At 28.1% G+C, this 23,275-nt stretch overlaps 1 protein-coding gene and 1 long non-coding RNA gene across 4 annotated transcripts in view; both read left to right on the top strand.

Annotated features, from left to right (window-relative positions):
• LOC142322109 (zwei Ig domain protein zig-8-like) overlaps window positions 1-23,275 on the top strand; it is a 705,864-nt gene that overhangs the window by 258,648 nt on the left and 423,941 nt on the right. The window lies entirely within an intron of this gene.
• LOC142322111 (uncharacterized) overlaps window positions 1-23,275 on the top strand; it is a 143,588-nt gene that overhangs the window by 992 nt on the left and 119,321 nt on the right. The gene's annotated exons all lie outside the window — the stretch shown is intronic.

The raw sequence follows: 23,275 nt of genomic DNA, 5'->3' as shown, positions 1-23,275 counted from the left end.
AAATTAAATTATTAGAAACTATAGTTTTAAAAAGTGTACGTAATAAATAGGAATTGGTTAATTAGAAAACTTAAATCGTCAGTAGTAAAGTAGAAACTTCAATGATCAAAAATGATAAGGGACCAACATCGAATATACTGTTAAAGTTAAAATCTGTTAAAAAATATTTTATGAAAGTTTTCAACTATAAGACTTTAAAACATTTATTACCAATCCTATCATTTTTTCATGAATGGGTATGTACCTTGGCTTATTGTAAGATAATGTAGGTTTTATCTTTCTTTAGAAAAGTTTTACCTATCCAAACTATAAAATAATCATGTACTAATTTCTCAGAGAAAGTCTGAATTGAAGTTTAAATGATTTAGATATTTTACAGTAAATTTACACTTTTCACTGGAATTGTGAAGAAGTTATTTGTATTTCTCTTTTTACTTTTGTTTCTTATTGTTATTTTAAAACCCTGGATTAAGATATTTTTATTTTGTTTTGAAGTACTGTGTATTTTTCAGTTAATATTGTGTTAGGTTTATTTGTTTTTATTTTTAAATATTCGAATCCGGATTAAGATCTTTTTTATATTGTTTTGAAGTACTGTATATTTTTCAGTTAATATTGTTAATGGTTTATTTACTTTTATCTTTATTTTATTTTTAAATATTCGTGTTGTCTACTCATGATATTGTTTAACTATCGAGATACCCATCGTGTCATTATCATCATCTTTGTTGTGTCTGGAGGCAGGTCTCTTACATCTCTATCTCCATCAATTTCTCTCCCAAGCCTTCTCCTTCGTTACCTTATAGTTTCCAGTCTTCGTCTCATCTATTAACTTTATTCTTTTTCTTCCTTCCTTGCTTTCTCCTTTTACTGATCCTTCCGATGCAGTTATCAAGATACCACTTTCATCAGTTCCCTTTTTTTTGTACTTCCCACATAAGTGCCGTTTTTTCATCAATACTATTCATTACCACCTTATTACTCACTTTATCCATCTACCTTTTGTCCTCCATCCTTCTCAAAAACCATCTCTCAAAGTCTGTACCCCATTCCTCTCCCACTTCCTTATCATTCATGCTTCACTTCCATACAACAGTAGTAAATATGGAAGGATAAATATTTTTGTAAGTTGACATCCATACATATCTAATTATGTATGAGTATATTCCACGCATAACATTTTGCTACCTCTTCATTAATGGTAAGTGCAGACCTTTACTACATGGTAATTCCCTCTTGTTAGTGAAGGTTTCCTTTGCCATTACTATCCTTCTCTTTATTTTCATTGTACTCTTCTAGTCCTCTGTCACCATAGTACCCAAATATTTGTAATTCTTACTTTTCCTATTCTTCCTTCACTTGTCCTTACCACTAAATCAACTTTGTTGTTTATTCGCATTAGTTTAGTTTTTCCTATATTTATTTCCAGTCCATAGTTTTTCATTTCTTCCTCCAGGAGTTTATCTTTGAAGTATGTGTGTGTGTGCCATCTACCAAACCACTGTATCACTAGCAAACCTTACATCTTTTTTTCGTCCTCCTACACTTATTTCTTTTATCCTTTTTTCTTTTATATGTATTTTTCATATCATCAATGTAAATGTTAAATTGCATCAGGGAGAGGCAGCATCCTTGCCTAAAATCTAGACCCCCCAACAATGACTCATATATTTATTTACTTTCATTGCTATTCTTTGTCTTGTACATAAATTGTTTTTAATTAATCTTCTGTTTTTCCATTCTTTTTTCTTCTCTTTAAGAATCTCCATAATTTTTTCCCTTTTGATTTTATCAAGTGTCTTCCCTAAGTCCTTGAAACTCGGACTCACTCCTTTTCTTCTCTCTAAATCTCTCTTCCCAATCACATATAGTAGCCCAATGTCATCTTTGGCTCCTATTAACTATTCCTCTCCGGCATTCTCTTCCATTATTCTTAGCAACCTCCAGTTTAGAACTGTTAACAATATTTTAAAGCTATTAAACTTATTTTTTTAGATTTTTCTGATGCCAGTTTTGTTAGGAATGAAAGACAATGTGAGGAAACAATGTTTTTTCCTCACTTTTTCACAGTCTTCAGGCCATTCTCTTGCACTGCATATCTTATTGCACAGATCAAATATTTCTTCCATTTCTTTTTCTTTAAGCATTTAAATAATTCTACAGGATTTCATCTAATCCAGTCAGTTTTTGTTCTTAATTTCTTTAATTGTTCTTTGTACTATTCCTTTTCTACATTTAGTTCCTAAGGTTTTTCTCTTGTCTTATTCAGGTCTTCACCTATTTCTTCCACCTTTATCTTGTATCATCCATCTTACTTCAAGTAACATTTTACCATCTGTGACCTCAGTTTCTCTCATATTACCATTCTCTTTCCATTTACCCTATGCAACACTTTCCACCTTCCTGTACATTGCATTGCATTGTACTGTTCTTTTCCTTTCTTTTTGGTCCTTTTGTTTCTATTAAATATCATTGTGTTCTTTCTTCGACCACTTTTCTCCTAGTTTTTTATGTTTCCCGCCTTAACTCATTATTTAATTTTTGATGCATCACTCTTTCATTTTCTCCTTGTTATTCTTATATCTCCTTCTTTCTTTCTTTGAATTTCTGTTCTTATCTGTGGTTTCTTGGCTGTAATTCCCTCATAATAACCTTCTACTTACTCTGCTGTTTTAACTATGCTATTTTTATTTTCATCCTGGTCTTCTTGCAGTACTTATTTTCCTTTTTCCTTTTTTTAATTGCCTTAGTAAGTTTTCCCACATTGTTTTCTCATCCAGTTTCTTAGAATTTTGTAAGTTCTATTTCTTAACTACCTTTGATTTCTCTTTTTTTAACGCTATTCTTGAATTCATCTAAGAAGCAGATGGTCGCTATTTATATTTGCACCTGGTAACCATTATCTTTTTTAGAAGCATTCCTATACCTTTCATCTAGTAAAATATGTTCTATTTGATAGTATTCTTTGACTCTACCCACCTATATCTCCTTCATTTCTTCTTTTGGAATCCATGTTGGTTATAAATATTGTTTTCTTTATCCTAATAATCTGTTGTCCATTACATTCATTACCCAAACACAAATTTTTCTACTACACTTACTTCTTCACCTTCTCCAACCACAGCATTGTAGTCTCCAATGAGTACCTTATAGCAGTTTTTTCTGATTTTATTATATCTTCATTAGTTTCATTCATTTCATCAATATCTTCTTCTACTTCATAATTCGATTTGACATACATACATTTACATAATTCAATGTTTTGGTAATATTCCAATCCTTAATGTAATTAATCGACGAATATTGTTTATATAACATACTTTCTACACCCATTATACTACTTCATTCCTCCTAATTATTACCACTCCATTTTCCTTTCACCTTTTCAGAATAGAATTCCACTTTTCATTTCACTCTAATTTTACATTTCACTCTAACTTCTCACTCTTTAACAAAGTCTTGACATTTCAAGTCTTTATGCAATTGGTCTTCTAACCTCTTTTGTTACATACCCTGAATGAGAAGCTATTTTAAATCCGGAACATTTAAGAGAAGAAGGCAGGATTAAATCATAATACAAGGAATTATTATTTGGATGTTTAATACAGTGGTTTTCTGTTGCCTTGTGAATTCTTATACCGTTGATTTCCTTAAGATGTTTCTCTTCTTTTGGCGGCAGTTTCAAGGGCAGTTGAGGTGCCTGACACACCACTGTTCATCCACCCTCTGAAGATTCCATTGGTACTTGTAATGGACGAATTCCTTATACTGGGTGTTAGTCGGTGTAAACTTATTTGTTAGCCGCTTGTATGTACAAGCACTTAATATATTAATCTTGTCCACTTCCCTACCATGAGAAGGTGAATATAAGGATTTTCCCTTCACAGAATGTCAAACCATCTAAGCAATTCCTACATTCTCTAATACTTTTAGAACAAATATCCTACATTTTGATTTTAAGTTAGATTTTTTTTTGTGAACGGATTTTGTAGAGTAATATTCTTTTCCAGTTTAGTTTAATGTATACCATATATTGAATTAAATAAATTATACCTTATATTTAATTCATTTATATCTTTCATTGTAATAAATGCATACTGTATATATTACATACTGTATATACTGCATTTATTATATTTTCTTACATTCATATCTTGCTGTGGGTAAAAAAGATTTTTTTTAATCATATACAGTATAATGTATTTCACTTTCTTTTTCTGTGTTGAACTTAACAAATACTAAATGAATTTATCAATTGTATACAATGTGTGGTATGCTTGCTCAGTGTAATCCTGTAACAAAGGATATACCTAAATTCTTTGCCAAAAAATTAGAAGCCTAATAACTTTCTTCATGATAAATTAAAATTTAAAGGATGATCTTTATTTATTTCCCAATCACTTTTTATGTTAATCTAAGCAATTTCATTTTTTTACTGAAAATTTTCTTCAAAACCCTGAAGGAAACTATAATTATTGAATCCCTTTTTGCGGAAATAAGAAAGTGTATTCATTTTGATAAGAATCTAAAAAGTTAGGCAATTTTCACTTTTTTAAAACTTTTATTAAAGGAGTAATTAAGATTTACATTCATCTTTAAAGACATAACACAATCAGTAAAATAAGTATTGCAAATAATATAAAAAATTGTTTGTGATATTCTGATAAAAAACTTACTTGATGTAGTTAATAATATCCTTGCACTCTCATTTAATAAATACCTTCCACGAGCTGTTCTGGATGCATTCTAATAAATAAGTATTTACAAGAAAAGTAAGGAAAAATATCAACATATTAATGGTTGGTTAATAATACCCATTAGTAATGGGTCATAGTATCAAAATTGTAGTTCACTTTATCAAATAAATTAATCTATTACACAAGATTAGATGGAATGAATTTGATTACAAAATAGGAGCAGTAAACAAATCGAATATTTATCTGAATAGAAGCGTAATACCATTCAGTCCATATAATGAACTATAATAGTGAACAACTATTTCATGAATTGTCAAAACACTACTGATATGGTTTAATTTTCAGTACAGATATTTAAGTTAAACCATGATTCTTTTAAAGTTGATCATCCTAAATGAGTTTTATAGAAAAAAAGTAACAGCTGCTTAGTCACTGTTCAACTGCTGCAAATAATACACCTTGCGTTGTGTGTTCTCATTTATATATAATTATCAATCCATTGCTGAAGACTTTGCCTCTTTATATTGTGATTGAGCCGCTTTTAGTAATAAGCAAATGATTTTATTGATGTTCATTTATGTTATAATTATTTCTTCAGTAGGAAATCCTTTCTCAATGCAGCAATTAGGTTCTCAATAATAAAGGCGAGTGAGTGTATTCTATAATACTCTACTTTGATATTAAGTAGTTCCATTATAATTAAAAAATCTGATGTGGACACCACATGACTTCTTTGTGCACCTTTTAAATTCATATATACGTTTTTTTTTTTTAAATGAAAAGTACACAAAATTTTATTTCATTAATAACTTCTGATATATTTTCATATTTTTTTTTTTTTTATTGCTATTATTGGATTATTATTTAGTTATTTTTTTTCTTTTTTTTTGCAATCATAGGTTAATAATTATTAATAAATCAATATATTTAAATTTAAAAAAAAAATCTGAAAAAAGGAGATGAAGTAGGATTCAAACCAATGTGCCTTCTCCTTGTAAGATCCAAATATTTCATTAATTAAAATGTTATTTGTCTACAACTATGGAACCAATGAAAATAAGTACTACTTATGAAATGTTGAAAAGCTCTCAACGAGGGCTTATTACTGCAGTTAAGGAAAAGTCAAAAATCTAGATTTTTTGGGGGATTTTTGGCTTTATTGGACACTTTTGGTCAAGTCGATTGCAACCAAAAGAAGAGGTGCACAACTAGATGTTACAATAGTTCTAAATCCAAAATTTAACATTCTATCGCTAATCGTTTTTGAGTTATGCGAGATACATACTTACATACTGACACCACGCCGAAACTAGTAAAAATAGATTCAGGAATGGTCAAAATGGATATTTCCGTTGAAATCTGAAAGCGAATTTTTTCGCGCATCACAATACTTTCTTTGCTTCGTACAAGGAAGTAAAAAAAAAAAGGTACTTCTTTTAACATTATGTATTTCTCAAAGGATCTAAAATCCATTGAAAAATATCCTACAGACATGAAAATAATAATTATATATGTTGTTTATTAAGAAGGAAAAATAAAGATGATATTCAATTAAAGGGGATTTTGTGGAAGTTAGTGTGTATATAATTATTTTTACAGTTGCAATAAAACAGAGGAATCCGATATGTTGAAACTAACTGCGAATAAACTAATTTATTGTTTTAATAATGTTTACGTTTACATTAGCAATTATTTTAATTAAATATGTGATTCAAAGTATATTAAAGACATAAAAAATCTATATGTATTTCATTATTATACAATTTATTATTATACATTTATATTACACATTTATATTACATCGATGGATATTATTCTATTTTATTTCTTTAATATTGGAAATACAAAATTTGAATTTATAAATTAATAACGTGTATTACATATACTGACAATTCCAGGGGATTACTTGGTTTTACTTACAGCCAATCAAAAATGTCCAAAACAATACAGCACGGTAGTTAAAATATTTGTCCTGATATAATTGAATACTTTTTGAGAATCCCTGTAAAATACAAAAGTTTTTTTTTATTTTTTTACTTTGTGAAAAAAATGTATTAAAAAGTAGCAGAAAAATAAGAAAAGTTTTACTAAAGTCTTAAAAAAGAATTAAATTTGAATAATTCTTATAAAAAAAAATCAACAGCAAACATTTCACATAAGTAAATGATAAGTTATATTTATATTTATATATATATATATATTTGCTTGAAAATCATTTAATATCAAAGTAATTTTATGAAACAAACAGTATTAAGTCATTTATTAATTCTTCGTTTTCGTTTCACCTGACTTGGGGATACGTTGGATCAATTACTTTTTTGTGTTCAGTGCCGTTCTTTTTGCCGAATATTGTTACCTTATTTCTTATCTTTCTTTCCTTTCTTCTTTGGAGAATTAGACATTACGTCTGGTTTTGATTTTGGCTTGGAACCTCGTTTTTACGTGCTTGGTGATTGTTTTGACGGTTTTGTCTAGGAACATGCTTTTTGTGATTTTAAGTCCCTGCCATTAGTTTTTTTTTTTTTGTTTAGTTGTGACGCAATATAGTTTGGCTTTTTATTGTTGCGTAATCAAAGATTTGTCTGTGCTTATTTTGAGAATTTGTCCGTAGAAGTCGAGTCTTCTTTTTCCCGTTATCTCTGAAAATTTTTCTGTTTTTTTTTTTTGTATAGGATTTCGTTTTTGATGTAGATTAGGTTGTTGTTTTGGAATTTGGGGCCTAGCGGTTTTCTTAAGGTTTTCCTTTCTTTGATCTCAAGTCTTTCGATTTGGTTGGAATTGATGATGAATAATGTTTTGGTTGCATGCAGGGTGTTCCGATTTGATTACCGTATTGTAGTGTTGTTACTCGTATACTCTTCCATTCCAGGATAGAGAATTATTGTTGTGGGTGTTTTTTGTAAGCTGAATGACTAGTTCGAGTTTGTTTCCTCTGGTTTCCACCGTCTTTTTCTCGAGAGCATTCCAGCTGTTTCATTCTCCGAGGAATTTAACCTCTTTGACTATTTCGTTTAATTAATCTATTAATTAATTACTATAAATAACTAGTTATTATATTGATCCCATATAGCCCAAATACATTTGTACTCGATAAGTTATACTCGTAAATAGCTTGTTAGCAATCTATAACTTGTTTTGACAAAAAATAGAAATTTGTTTTTCAAAATTTGTAGTTACCTAAGATTACATTGAGTAAAGTAAGATTTTTGTGTTAAATAAATTTAAAAAAAATGTTTTGTGATGTTTCTTAAACAAATTAATTTACATTTTTTTAATAATTATTATTTAGTAATGGCTAATATAAAATTATACATATAAAGTATAATGAGAAATAAATTTAATATAAACAATGATCTAAACAAATCTTTTATTTTATTGTTCCAAAAGAGATATGTATCATAGCTAAACATAAAAATATTTAAAGGTTTCTCCCAAAGGTATGAAATAATAAATAAATATTATTTTATTATTGGTTATTAATATAAATCTTCTAATTATCTTAGCTAAAATATTTATGATTTTTTTTCAATAGATGATTTAACAAATTTCCCTACTTGAGTAGAGTACAGCATTCAACGTATATAGTTAATTATATAAGATGTTAATGTTTATTTTTTCAAAGCAGAAAAGACGCGTTGATTAGTTGCTTTAAATCTTTTATTCCAGCATTTACTATTGTAATGACACATGTAAAGCAACTGTAATACGTACTACAGTTGTTTCTTTAAATAGTAATGTAGATCATATAGCCAATCATTTGATAAACATCATGAACTTCTCTTTGTAAGAATTAATGTAGTCTGTCTGAATTGTGGTAGTATACTGATACATCATATTATACTGAGCTCAGTGATAACAGCAGCTGGAAACCGGTTCACTTTTGAATTCTCCTAATATTGCTGAAATTAGATGGGAAGATTGATTATGCCATTTTCAATAATGAGTTATATATTTTGTCAGGTTCCTTGGAATCGTTTACTTATTGCATCTAAGGAAGTACCTAATGTTTGAATTAAAAAAATATAGTCATAAAATAAAAACAAAATATATTTTTTATAGATGATTAAGTCAAATGATAGTTCAGATACAAAAATTTGGACATTTTGATAAAGTATATCAAAATATGTAGTATATCTACAAAATTTGGAGATATTTTGATAAGTTCATGAGTGGTATTGTGCGTTCATGCATACTGATTTTTTGTTAAAGCATTTTTTAAGCCTTTAGGGCACTGCAAAAAGTTGTGGTTTTACTAGTTTTCCGAATACTCATTGAGTATATGAACTTCTTTATCATCTAAATATCTTGGATGAACTGAATTTTATCTTTCGTAATGTTGTCTAATAAGATATAGATACGGAAATTTTAATGTTCAGTGCCGAATCCATTTTTAAATATCCGGAGTAATAAATTCAGTTTAACTACAAGATTAATAATCAAATTAAATGCATCTTGTTTTTTATTTTACAGATAGTGATAAGATATACAATTCATAATAATGAGTACAAAGTTTATAGTAATTAAGTTAAATTAATTACACCCTACTAGTGTTTGTATAGTGGTAAACTCTTCGTCACAAAATCAGTTATTTAACATCTAATTTTTGAAGTTAAAGGTTCTGTGGTTCAATTCCTAGGAAAGTTAGTTAATTGCTTTTATACGGATTCGAATAAATAGTAGATACTGGTGTAAATTAGTGGTTGGGGTTCAATTAACCATACGTCTCAGAAATGGTCGGCCTGAGTCTCTACAAAACTTCTTGTCATTCTTATTTCTTGTCATACATATTTATTTTTCAACTTATTGGCCATGGATCATTGTTTATTTTTTCATTAACTTAACAGATTGCAACGTACACATTAATAATAACAAAATAATATAACTTACTTCAATTACTTTGAATTTGTATGACATTAGCCGTTATATTTTATACCTTTTCATCGATGGATTTATATTTATATAATAATTAGTAGATTCTGTTAAATTACAAAATGAAAAGTTCATTAAATAAGCAAATGAATCAAGAATCAAAATACTTATTCTAAATAACTAAATTCTTTCACGTACTTGTGAAATCCTTTGAAACACTAAATTATACGCAATACTGGAGAAAAATAGGCTTTTATTTAAAAGGTTATTTTTTAATTGCAGCCTTATATGTTTAATATTGTTAAATTCCGCATAATATTGACTATTATATAGGCCGAAGCATAAAAATTTTCAATATAAATATGACTTTCTCTAATACTAATATTAAGTAAAAAAAGATTTCGTATAGGCACTTGTATGAATACGCACCAAACGAAAATTTAAATATATAATTTTTTTAAGTTGGGTAAAAGAACGAAAAATATGTGATGGAAATTTTAATTTAGTTAAAGTTATTTTAAAATTAACCGATAGCGGAAAAAAGAAGCGTACGAACCATAATATTACTGCCTTTCGGAATATAATATTCCGCATATTCAAAGAGAAGTCCACATAATAGATATGGTAATTACTTGGAGAACTTTCATCGCTTTTCGCTTTCGCCTTTATTTGGATAATACCTCTTTTGTCTTTATATTTCCATCATACATATAATTTCCAATTTCCAATATATTTGAATAATAATGTCTGTGATAATTTATATAGGCATTATTAATGTAAAATATTTCATTTTTCGTGTGATTTCGAATTATACTTAGCTCTTATTTATTTATGTATCGTAATCATTATTATTTTAACAAACCAATTGTGTATAATTACTAGAAAATAAAAATTTTTATAATGAGCATAAAATTTTACTGTAATAAACCCTCATAATTAGAAATAACTAGAAAAACACCTTATCTGTTTAATCGAAAGTCCAACTTTTTGAAACTAGATTTTATATAGTTACACTCGTATGTGTTAAAACAATAGAAACAAAGACACCGAAAAAGAATAAAAGCAGTAAATTATTCCTTTTTCTCAATAAGGTTTGTAATTACTTGTAATAATTGTAGTTCCATGGATTGTAGATAGTGTCAAAATCATTTAAGGAAAAATATATAACAAATAATACCAAAATTGTAAATTAGAATAGGCAATGGCAGACCGATTTGCTTTAACCAGTGGTTTTAAATCAACCGATTTGTTTTCAGATAACGTCATGTATATAATCCTCTTGTATTTTATTTTATAGCAATGCTATCATTCTATGAACAATGGAAACCATAAAGCAAAATAAATGTCATGAAACAGAACAATAGGTTTTTATCTTAGGCTAAATTCTTTGATAATATCAATATTTAAGAACAAACGAGAAGAAATAGAAACGCTCAACGTTAAATATAATAGTTAAAAAGTATTTATAATTATCATATTGCAATGCTTATTTATTTATTTTTTAATAATTGTTAGTATGCATTTTTTTGGAGTAATAGTAATCTGTTAAGTTACAGTATAAAACTCTAATCTATAAAATTTTAATACTTTATGATGAAGAAGGTAAGGAAGATTATAAATTCTGTTTTAAAAGATTAACTAATCTTGATATTTTTTAATATCTAGAATCAAAGTGGATTTAAACATTCTTTCGTATTTAAAGGCTTATTTAAAACCGATAAATTTTTAACAGTTTTGATTTAATTCCATAAATTAGAAACTACTTCCGATTTTTCCATATTAAGCAAACGCGTAATACGTATTTAAAATTTAGTCATTTATATAATAACACAACAAAACTAACACAGATTTTTTTTCATATTATTAAACAGTCAAAATAAAAAAAAGTTCATCTTTTACCGATTGTAAACAATCACGTACTGCTACTATGCGATGAACACGATGAACACATATTCGTAGTCAACTGCAATGTACGTACGTGTTGCCACAGTGTTGAATATTTCAGGCAAGCGTTTATTTCGTCTGCTGGTGTCGTTCGAGAAATTACAGGCAATGTTTGCCTAAAATCTCCTGCGAGCAATATCAAAGCATTCCCGAATGGTTGAACGTTTCCACGCAAATCTCGTAACGATCAATCAAGAGCTTTAAGCGATTTTTTATGTGCCATCGTGCATTCATCCCAAACAATGAGTTTACATTTTTGTAATACTTTTCCCATAAGGATGCTTTGGAAATATTGCACGTGGGAGCCTCGATGATTTGCATGTTTAATGGCAACTTCAGAGCTGAATGCGCTGTCCTTCCACCTGGTAACAATGTCGCAGCTATTCCAGACGAAGCAAGAGCTAAGGCTATGTCATTTTTTGATCGAACCGTTGCTAGAATCAATCTAATGAGGAATGTTTTCCCAGTTCCTCCTGGCGCATCCAAGAAGAAGGTCCCCCAAACTCCGTCATTTATCATTTGCATTATGTGATCATAAATGCCTTTTTGTTCACGCGTTAATTTGTTTGCTTGGGCATATGACTGAAGATCACCAGTGTTGTAACTCTGTTCACGACGTAAATCCACATCAAATGAAGCAATCGCAGCTCGGGTGGGTGCTGGCATTCCCAATTGACTAAGATTTTATTTGCATTAGCTAAGCACTTGTCTTCAATATTTATCAATGCTTCGTTGTAAATGCCTTTTGTAAATTCAGACAAAAGTGAATATTTAACCTAACAAAGGATTTTTTGGTCATTATCAAGGGATATTATTTTCTGTGTATTTGGTTATTTCGACTTTTTTTGCTTGCATAGTCTTAAGTCTATCTGGGCTATAAGAAAGTTGGGTGTTTTAATTTATTTACTGTAAGTCATCCTTCTTGGTGGCTTTTCTTTTTGTTTTGGTGTCTTTTTTTTTTTAAATAAAATACAGATGTTTTAGCTGTTAAATATAATTCAAAGAAATTTGTTACTTAATCAGTTGTGATTTTGTTTACATTGGCAACGGCCATACGGGCTCTTTGTGATTGGTCGTTGTGTTTGACAGCGGCCATCTTGCATTGATCTGATTGGTTTTCCTTTGTTTACATTTCCATCTGATTTATTAGTCTCTTATTTATTAAACAACTGTAGAAATTAAAAATAGATACATAGATTTATTAAAAATAGATGAAAACAATCTTTGATGCGAGTTATATATCGTGCTAAAATTTTTTTAATCGTATTTTTTTTAATAATAAAATACAGATGTTTTAGCTGTTAAATATAATTCAAAGAAATTTGGTCGTTGTGTTTGACAGCGGCCATCTTGCATTGATCTGATTGGTTTTCCTTCGTTTACATTTCCAAATTAGAAATGTACAAATTAAAAATAAATAGATAGATTTATTAAAAATAGATGAAAACAATCTTTGATGCGGGTTATATATCGTGCTAAAATTTGAGCTCAATCGGTGCAGAACATTTTGAGTTTTTGAAGCGTACACAAACGAACTTAACATTTTTATATATATAGATATATGTTAATAAATATAAAATTATATTTTCTTCTCTTTAAAATCATATTCCTTAATTGATGTGGTGAAAAATAAAATATTAACTTATTTAGAATTAGTAGAATTATTTTATTGAATCAAAAAGCATAAAAATTTTACTAGTATAACTTTAAAAATAATGCAAATTCTTCAGCCACAGATAATGAAAACACTGGTACCAACTATTGGTAATCGTAATTTACTGCTACTGAAAGTATAAAAAAATATTTTATAACATTTTTATTGAAAATTAAGGTATTACATCAGTTTGCCTGGTAACTTTATTCTTCTTAAGAAAAGTTACATCAGTTTGTCAGTTTTGAGCAAAGTAGGTATACGCAATGAGTCAGACTTTTCGTATTGATTTTTTACAGGTAATTTGATTTTCGATCAGAATTACAACATTTAAAAAGATCTATTTTTCTAAGAAAACGGTTCTTATCAATTTTTTTTTTAATTTCCAACACGTAGAAGAATAATTTAATTTCCTACAATTATGTCTATAAATTTGTATGTACGACAGGTGCCCTAGCCACTGATTGTAGGTTACCTACAACCAGTTGTACATGAATCAACTTCTTGTGCAATTGTAGATTTATACTTCGTGAATATCATTATTCTCATTGAGATCAACTAATTTTTCCTATCATTTAGGAGATATTTAAACGGACAAGAATCCAAAATTAAAAATGAGCCCAAAAAAAGCAAATAAAAGGATATTATAATGTTACTTTTGTAATTTTAAATAAATACAATTTTATTTGACAAGGCGTCGAAGAATACTAAATTCTTTGTAACAGTTCAAAATAAAATTTTCCTATTCGAAACGAAACGGAACGGAACGCAAGGATAGCGGGAGTTTATTATCTCCCTACTAATTTCAGAACCTGGACAAAGGTCCCTTGCTGTTGTGCCTTTCTTTTATCGGACGGGTCATTATTTATTTAGTGAACGTCATAGATTTTGTGTTTTACTTATGGACGGATTTAGTATTTGCGTTCCGGTCCTGTAGACCGATGAGAAATAATTGACTGGGGCTGATCGTGGGAGACCAGGCGTATATTAGCTTCGTACTTCCGGCATGATTCCTTTTAGTCCGTTCTCTGAAGTCCTTTCGGTGCTAGCAGGAATTCGCCCAACTAGGAATTTGTCTTCCAGGGGACTCTAGTGTTTGGAGGAAGCAATGCGCTCCCCTTTTCGGAGGGAGAGCATGTACTGGCAGAGCCCATAATTGTAAGAGTTAGGTGAATAGGATAGTGGGTGTTAGGTGACGTGAGGTTGGAGTTTCTAGTCTTCCTTCACTCGGGCTTTCTTCGTTTCTGCGTCTTTGCTGAGCTCCGTCGTGGCGGATTCCTCTTCGTTTTGGCGGGCCGATTTTTTTATATTCTTCGAACAGTCTATAATTGCTAAAATACAAAACAAGAAAAATAAAGCTTAAACCAGAAAACCAGAAAAATACAACCACATTTCATGATTATACTTGCATGCTGTCGAATTGATGATACATGTACTTCTCATACTGTACAATCAGCATTACCTAGCGAAGTTATATCTTATGTGGTCGGTGATACTTGAAGTTACATTTTTTTATTTACTTTAAAATACCATACTCAACTCAGTGGCATATAATATTTTTATAACTGAATACTGTAATTAGCGAAACTGTCCACATTACGTTAATCTTAGGTTGTTACTCAGGAAATGTCAGCAAAACAGCATCATTCAATTAGTTTATGTTTTGATTTTTCTAACAGTAGCGTAAGCTGTGTCAGCACTTCAAAAAGGAGATCTTACCGTATCTTCAACTTACATATTATGCTTTATCATTTCATCACACATTTCTGTAAAATTGGAGTGAACACTTCGGTTTGTCTTCCTCATAAATTTTTATTTCCAATAAGTACTAGAGATATAAACGTACTTACAAACTTAAGAAGGTTTGTATACAATATCTATCTATCGGTAAAACTCGTTCTGCTAACAAATATTTCTCAAAATGGGAAAAGTTTTCTACATTTGTTAACCTTATTTTAAAACATACCTTCTTGTGGAGTAATTTAATTTCTCTTTATAAATATAAGATTTTTTAATAAATTTAAAAACTAATTATTTCCCTACTATTCTTGAAATTTTTTCTCTGAAATCAGATACATAATTTCTGCTGCAATGAATTATTTCACCAATAGTATTACATTACTGTATTTAATTTCGTACGTGTTAATTTTTTTTCATTATATTTATTATTATTATTATTATCTCTATTGAAAAAAATAGCTCACAACTAAATGTTTCTCTAATATTGATTTAGCTGTTCTATTTTCTTTATAAAGAACAACGAACAAATGAATAACGATTGAGCTTTGATGAGTAACTATAACACTTATTAACTGCTTCATAATAATATTACGATCTTTTAAAATTGGAATGTTTTATTTAAAAAAAAAAAAAAACTAATATTTTTATTAAAGTATTAACTTAATTTGTATTACGCATTAACTTAATTCAAGTAGAAGGAAAACTAAAAAATCCTTATAAAAATTTCAAAACAAAAATAATCTTCAGTTATAATTTACATAATGAAGAATTATTGTCATTACTGTTATTTTGTTAAAACTATTGTCATTTTTTTTTTAATTCTTGACTAACTAAGTAAAATTATAACTGTTACATAAGAATTTGGTGTCAAATATTTTTAACATTACAATAAAAGCATGTTTGATAGAAATCTAAACCTAGAAACTCTACGATGAAAAATATTTCTGCGTTTAAAACTTCAACACTGAAAACGTTTATATAGTTCGATTTTATAATATAACTTTATATATATATATATATATATATATTTTTTTTTTTTTTTTTTTTGAAAAGTTGGAGAGTATTTTAATAATAATTTTATATAACTATTTTAATCGATTTATTTTTTTAATTTCTTTTGTCTTTTATGAAAATAAAAAGCTAAGTTAATGCTATAATTTTATATATGTATATATATATATATATATATTCATAACTAAGCTTATTTTAACTGATTTGATTACATTAATTAATTTTATTTTTTTAACAAAATAGATTTAATTTCAGTACTACAGTACGCTATGAAAGAATCTATTTTTTTTGTAAAATAATGACGTAAATAATGTGAAAAGTATTTAAGTTTTTTCTGTAATCCTTTAAAAAGCATTACGTTAACATCATAATTTCAACAACGATTTAAGTTACACGTTGCATATATTATTAACAAATTTATCCTCCTAAATTTTTATTTTTATTTTAATGGAAATATTTTGCTTAAATAAAAAATTCCAATGTTTTAAAACCTTATAATAATGTTATTATAAATCAGATAATAAATATTATATTTTATTCAACGTGCTGTTGGTTATTTTAACACAAGATTTTAAATGATAAAGTAATTAATTTCTTTATTGCTCTGTTTTCTTTATAAAGAATTACGTTTCATCTGAATAAATAAATGAGAAATATATAGCCATTAGCTACTTTATTTCAGTAGAGATAACCAGAAAAAAAAATAGTAATAATTTTTCTGATAAAATTTTATCCATCCAGAATCATATAAATCAGCTCTGAAAAGTTTCAAATTAAACGTATTTAATAAAAGGATTGAAGTCTTAAGTATATAAATAAGTGTTACATGTTCTTGAATTTGTTCTTGAAATTGGCGGGAATTCATTATATATTATATTAGGAGGCTGCGCCCTTTGGCCGCTTCGCGGTCAACTATTCAACACTTTACTTATCGTACTAAAATATAGGTACAACCAATGTTTTACATTTCGTGTTGAGGGAAAATATTGGGTGAGGCCTCGTTAGATGTGACTTGATTCTACGAGTGTTTTAAGCCATTGCCTGTAGATCAGTAAGGTCGAGTTATTGCAGTTTTATTGTTTTCAGCATTTTTCATTCCATTTTATAGCATAGGGGAATATATAAACTTTATAAATTTTTGCTTTGTTTTTTACATAACTTTAGAAAACAATAACAGAATTGATTAAAAGTGATTGGTCACCATCAGTGCTATTAATTCAAACAGAAATTTATCTTATTTAAATTTACTTCAGAAGGTGAAAATTTTGCAGCATCAATACCAATTTTTTTTTATAATAAACGTTATACATCTAATTTGAATGATTCTATCATTTTTCGAATATAATTCCTTTAAAAAATGCAAAACTAAAAATTTAACAATATTGTAAATATTGAACTTTGGAAATAGTAAACCAGTGTATATGGAATTTTGCTAAAACTTACTCAATTTACCGGTTTCTATAAAGTTGTTATTTGTTATTCTACAGTTTTAGATGGGATTTTAACAATTTAACCGCAGATTAGAAATATATATTTTACGGTAAAATTGATTAATCTGGTAATTATGCATAATTACCGATGAATTTAATTAATCGCCTCCAATATTGGAGAATAACGTATATAATTTATATATTTAACGTTAATTAGACGAGGTTAGCGAGCGAAGATTATGTTTGGTCAGGTTATGTTGACATACATGATTTTGATGGCGAGAATTCTAAGGTTCAAATCCTAGTAAAGGCAGGTACTTTTGTTCGGTATCGAATACCATATCGTAGATACCACGATATAAGTGGTTCTTGGGTGGTTGAATTTCAGTTAACCACACGTCTCAGGAATGGTCGACCTGAGACTTTACAAGACTACACTTCAATTACTTTCATACATATCACCCTCATTCATCCTCTGCAATACCTTACGGCGGTTCCACAGGGTATACAGAAAAAGAGAAAGACGTTGATATATGTACGATTCTTACACGAAATCAACTTAATCTAACCAAACATAACCTACGACTAATTAACAGTAATATTTTAATTACTTAAATAATAAATTCAGTAATTACTGCTTATAGTCGAATTGTTATTTTAATGTGTAAAATATGTTAATATGGAAAATATGTGAAATGACCGGTATATTTAATAAATTCCTATATATTTATTAAATTCTCCAACATTGGAGGCAATTAATCAAATTTACCGTAATTGGGCAAATCGTTTTATCAGTCTCAATAAATTTGTGATCGCCGCACTATATCTTTGATAAGCCACACACTTAAAACCTTCCAAATATATTATATAACTGAATTTAGTCACCTAGAACAAGAACTAAGCAATTTGGGTTGAGAAGTGAGTTTGGCAGTATAAATGACTTTTTTAACTTTAATGTATTAGTCCAACATTGTGATGACATCATTAGATAAGTCCATGGATATTTAATAGATTACAAAAACGCCTTTGATAGTTTATGACAAAGAAAACCGGTCGATGTATTGAAATAAAAACAAATACAGAGTAGTATTTTGAAACTAATAGAGAACTTTTCAACGATTAAAAATTTTGAATCGTGCAGGAGAATATAAGATTAATACATAAAACGAGGAATAAGGTAAGGGTGTTTTAATATGTATTTCAAAACAATAACCCAAGAATCTCTAAAGAGATGAAACCGACAGCGTTTAAAGTAATAGGATCTCTATTAATAATATAAGTCAACGATGTTATCTTGTTGGCAGAGTATATCGAAGACCTCCAGAGAATAACAGAACAAGTTAAAACAACTAGCGGCATGCACAAGTTAATATGAATCTGAAAAAACCTAAAAACATGTTTTTCATTAAATTCCCAAATAATGACAGTTTGCAAATAAAAATAGACAACGCTCACATCTAACGAGTTTAAAAATCCATATATCTAGAGACATGATGATGATTAGAAATGGCTGGTAAGCCATTTCGTAAGATGAAAAAATGTTCATGAAATGGAATTAAAATGACGAGTTAAAGATTAAAATGAAAAGTATTCGATTCTTCTGTACGGGAAAAAGTCTACAGGTAATAAAATCATTAAAAAAAAAACTAAAAAAAACAAAATCGTAACTTTTTGAAAAATATTGTTTTTTGAGAAGTGTGTTACAAATAGCCTGCGAAGAGAGAACAGCAAATGAAGTCATGTGTAGAATTTTAACAAAAATATGTTAAAACATACAAAAAACATACAAGTTAGAAGAATAATTTGGTTGTATGATGAGAGGACAATGTTGAAGATTTCTGCGAGTGATTTTGCAAGGAAAGATTGAAAAAAAGTAAGGAGCAGGTCGTCGAAGGAAATCATGGCTACCTCACAGAACGGTTTAATTGTACACCAAACCAATTATTCAGAGCAGCTGTGAATAAGATACAAATTATTCTGTTTGACTAATTTCGTTTGAGGATGGTCCAATAAGAATTCCCTTTAAAAGCGGTTTTTTTCATTGATGAATCAGTTTAGTCACTTGCTTCAAATTTCTACATTCAGAAATGTTGAGAAGATTTTTAAAATCCTTTTTTTTATGAATTGTCATGGAAAAAATCTTTTATATTACTTATCTATTCATGCGTATTTTAACTTTCAATGAATTTTTTACTGTTACGTATTTTTTATTAATATATTTAAAGCAATATATATATATTGCTAATATATATATATATTAAATTTATTTGTACTTTTTATTCAGAAGCTAATTTTTAATTTTATGTGCTCTTATACATCACTCATTCAAAGTGTTCAAATGCATATTAAATTTAATATAGTGTCAAAAACCTTTCCCTTGTAACTTTACCCGAATGAAACAAAAGTAACCGTTTTTATAATGATGCTAGTATAGGAATAAACACAAGTATTATATCAAATGTTCTGTAAATAATGTTATAAAATTGTTATAATGACAAATAAACATTGAAAACAATGTTTAAATCAGGGAGGGCAAATTTACATAAAGCAAATAATCTTTCTTTACTTTACGACTATATTTATTACTTTTACGACCGATATAAACATCTTAATTTCACCTATTTTTTCTTATACGTATAGAAATAAGGTACGAATTAATTAGTATAACTCAGTAAAACTAGCTACAACACATGGACCTAATAATAACTAGGAATAAATAATATTATTATTGCAGATATCAGTTTGTAATAGTGTCTTAGGTAAAATTATTCTGAAAAAAAATCTAGTCCGTACCTTTCTAATAAGTTTGCTAATAGTTGAATGCAAGAATAACATTGATGTTATCTAACGTGAGTCGTTTAAAAGCAAAACAATTTATATACAGTTAAAATGTCACATAACGATGCAATCTGAAAAATGCATCGAGAAGTGAGAAAGGCGGGTTTTTTATATTTAACTTTTTTGTTTTATATTTTCGTCCTGTTGTCTTTTCTTGTCGTTCGAACATGAAAAACTGAAACTTTAACGAAAAGCAATGTAGAAAAGAGAATTAAAAAGTAGACAATGAATAATAATTTAATTGTTTTGTGCTTATACTTTCACGTAAAATATTTTAAACCGAAAATTAAGTCAACGAAATAATCTTTTTCAATTTTATCTCAGCCCTTTCTATCATATTATTATCATATATAAATTTTAGTTCTGAGAATGTATAAAAAACAGAACCAGAAAAATGTACTATATATGATGACTCAGTAATAAGTTATGCTTTAATAAATCTTCTTCATTAAAAAAAGTGTATAATTTAATAATTTTTTATTACAGATTATAAGAAATAATTGATACAAAATGCGTGAAACGAAAATTATTCAGTTATTTACGAATATAGTTGAATGAACGAAACGTTTGAGGGGTATATTAAACTCGTGTAACAATTCAATACAGAATTTATTTAGAAATATGAAAGAAAACGTCATATATTTGAATTATGTAATTGCACTTATACGTAATCACCTTTTCAAAAAATAACACAGGAGGACTGAATTAAACTTTTTTTTTGTACTGCTTCATTTATTTTAATTTATTTATATTTTGTTAACCGTTGTGTGCGTACATTCCTGCGCGTGTGTGTTTGTATTATATTTAAATTGTAATATTAATTCAATGATTCAACGAATTTTTATAATTTGATTTTAAATCATAAGGATACACACCATTTACAATATTTTCAGTACCCTGAAAGCTTGCTGATTTCTCAGATGAAATTTAGTATTTTTTTTTTTTTCAGAAAACCAGTTAGTTTTACATTAATATAAACATTTTACAAAATTTTCTTGAATTAATAAATTATTAGTATTTTCCAAAAATTAAAAATTAACGGATTAAATAGAACATTTTTAAATTAAAATTAATTTTAAACAACTTTTTCATTTAATACCTTTTATTGTTGGAGTGATTGCTGTTTTTTTCCCCCAAATAAGTATTTTTCGAATTTTAAATATTATACTAATTTAACTTTTGAAATAGTCAAACTTTTCAAACCACTTCTTTATCTTCCCAGTTGCATTTTTTCTATCCCAATTCTTTAATTCTTTTAGATTTAATTTGATAGAATCAAGATCAAAGAAGGATCAAGAATAACGAACAATGATGGGTGTGATAAAAGGATGACTTTCCATACAATGGACTGAGAAAATAGAAAAACAACTCCCACATGAAAGAGTACCTAAGGATTTCTTCCAGGTAATGGACATTCTGCAAAAATCCCTTAACGATATCAGGGTATCTTTACCCAAGATGGAAGCACATATTAAAAGTGCTATTGAAGTTTTTTGTGTAAATAATTTAAATATATTTTACAACCAGCTGTTTACCTACCGGTTGCTAAATAATCCCCTTAAGTAATATTCAGGTTAGCATAACAAAAGACTCGTGTATCTACGATAGTTGAAAGGCAAGTGGGAGAAGTACACACGAAACGTTCAATAGGATTATGTTATTCATCCAGAACCGTCTAGTTTTTTCAGTCTATTTTTCAGTCATTCATAGTTTACTTTAATGTAGATAAAATTTAACAGAAATTCCAGAATAATTAAATCAAATTAAACTAGAAAATCTAAAAATTATACGATTATAAATTATAATTTTAAATAATCAGATGTTTCAGCGAATCGGTTACATATACACATATGTAATAATGCCTATTAAATTGCATATACACATTTTTAAAAGTACATAACATTTTATTTCACTAATAACTTTTGATTCTATTTTAATTTTTTTAAATTTTTTATTATTTTTATTGAATAATTATTTTTGTAAAACTTTTTTTCAATCAAGGGTTAACTATTAATTAATCAATATATTTAAATTAAAAAGAAGTTAAAAAAAGTAGATGAATAATTCTGATTCGAACTGATGAACCTTCCCTTGTAAGATCCAAATATTTCATTAATTAAAATTCATTTGGTTACAACTCTGGAATCAATGAAAATAATTACCGCTTATGATATATCGTTGAAAAACTCTCAATGGGGGCGTATTACTGCAGTCAAGAAAAAGTCCAAAATCCAGATTTTTTTGGGCTTTTTTGGAGACTTTTGATTCAGTCGATTACAATCAAAAGGGGAGGTGCACAACTAGATGTTACAGCAGTCCTAAATCCAAAATTTCAACATCCAACGGCTAATCGTTTTTGAGTTATGCGAGATGCATACGTACGTACATACATACATACGTACGTTCAGACGTCACACCGAAACTAGTGAAAATGGATTCAGGGATAGTCAAAATGGATATTTCCGTTGAAATCTGGAAACCGAAATTTTTCGCGATCACAATACTTCTTTACTTCGTACAAGGAACTAAAAATCATTACACTTACATTATTTGTAAGATTAAAAATAGAACAAAAATAACGAAATATAAATATTTTAAACAAGTTTGTTGTTAAAGTATAGAACGAGGGTATTTTATCGAGATTTTAAACAGACTGAGTTAATATGGAGTTGCATGTTTTAATGCTATAAATCAAATAAAATATCTTAGAACGGAAGAAACATTAATTATTATTTCCTTCCCTCCAAAAGTTGTTACTTGTAGGTAAAAATATAATTTGTAAACTACGAATTTATTTTGCAAAGTTTAATAATCTTTATACTATTCTGGAAAGTTCGGTTCTGATTTTAAAAGAACTATTTTTAACTTTTTATTTGTGTTCAGTACTAACGATCAAAAATGGTCCTCGTCATTTTTTCATTCTAAATCATGCAGTTGCACAGAAATTTTTGAGGATATTGCCACACGGTTTCAATATTTATTATATCTAGAAGCTTTATGTTGTAACACTTATAATTCTGTTTTAACAAAATCCGTAATACATAATAATCAGCTGCATTTATTCTTTGTGGCTTATTTTTTTCGATGAGCTGAAG

This window comes from Lycorma delicatula, chromosome 3, assembly GCF_047948215.1.
Source record: "Lycorma delicatula isolate Av1 chromosome 3, ASM4794821v1, whole genome shotgun sequence".
Classification (NCBI taxonomy): domain Eukaryota; kingdom Metazoa; phylum Arthropoda; class Insecta; order Hemiptera; family Fulgoridae; genus Lycorma; species Lycorma delicatula.
Note: the sequence above shows the minus strand (reverse complement) of the source record. Positions and strands in the feature narration are given on the sequence as shown.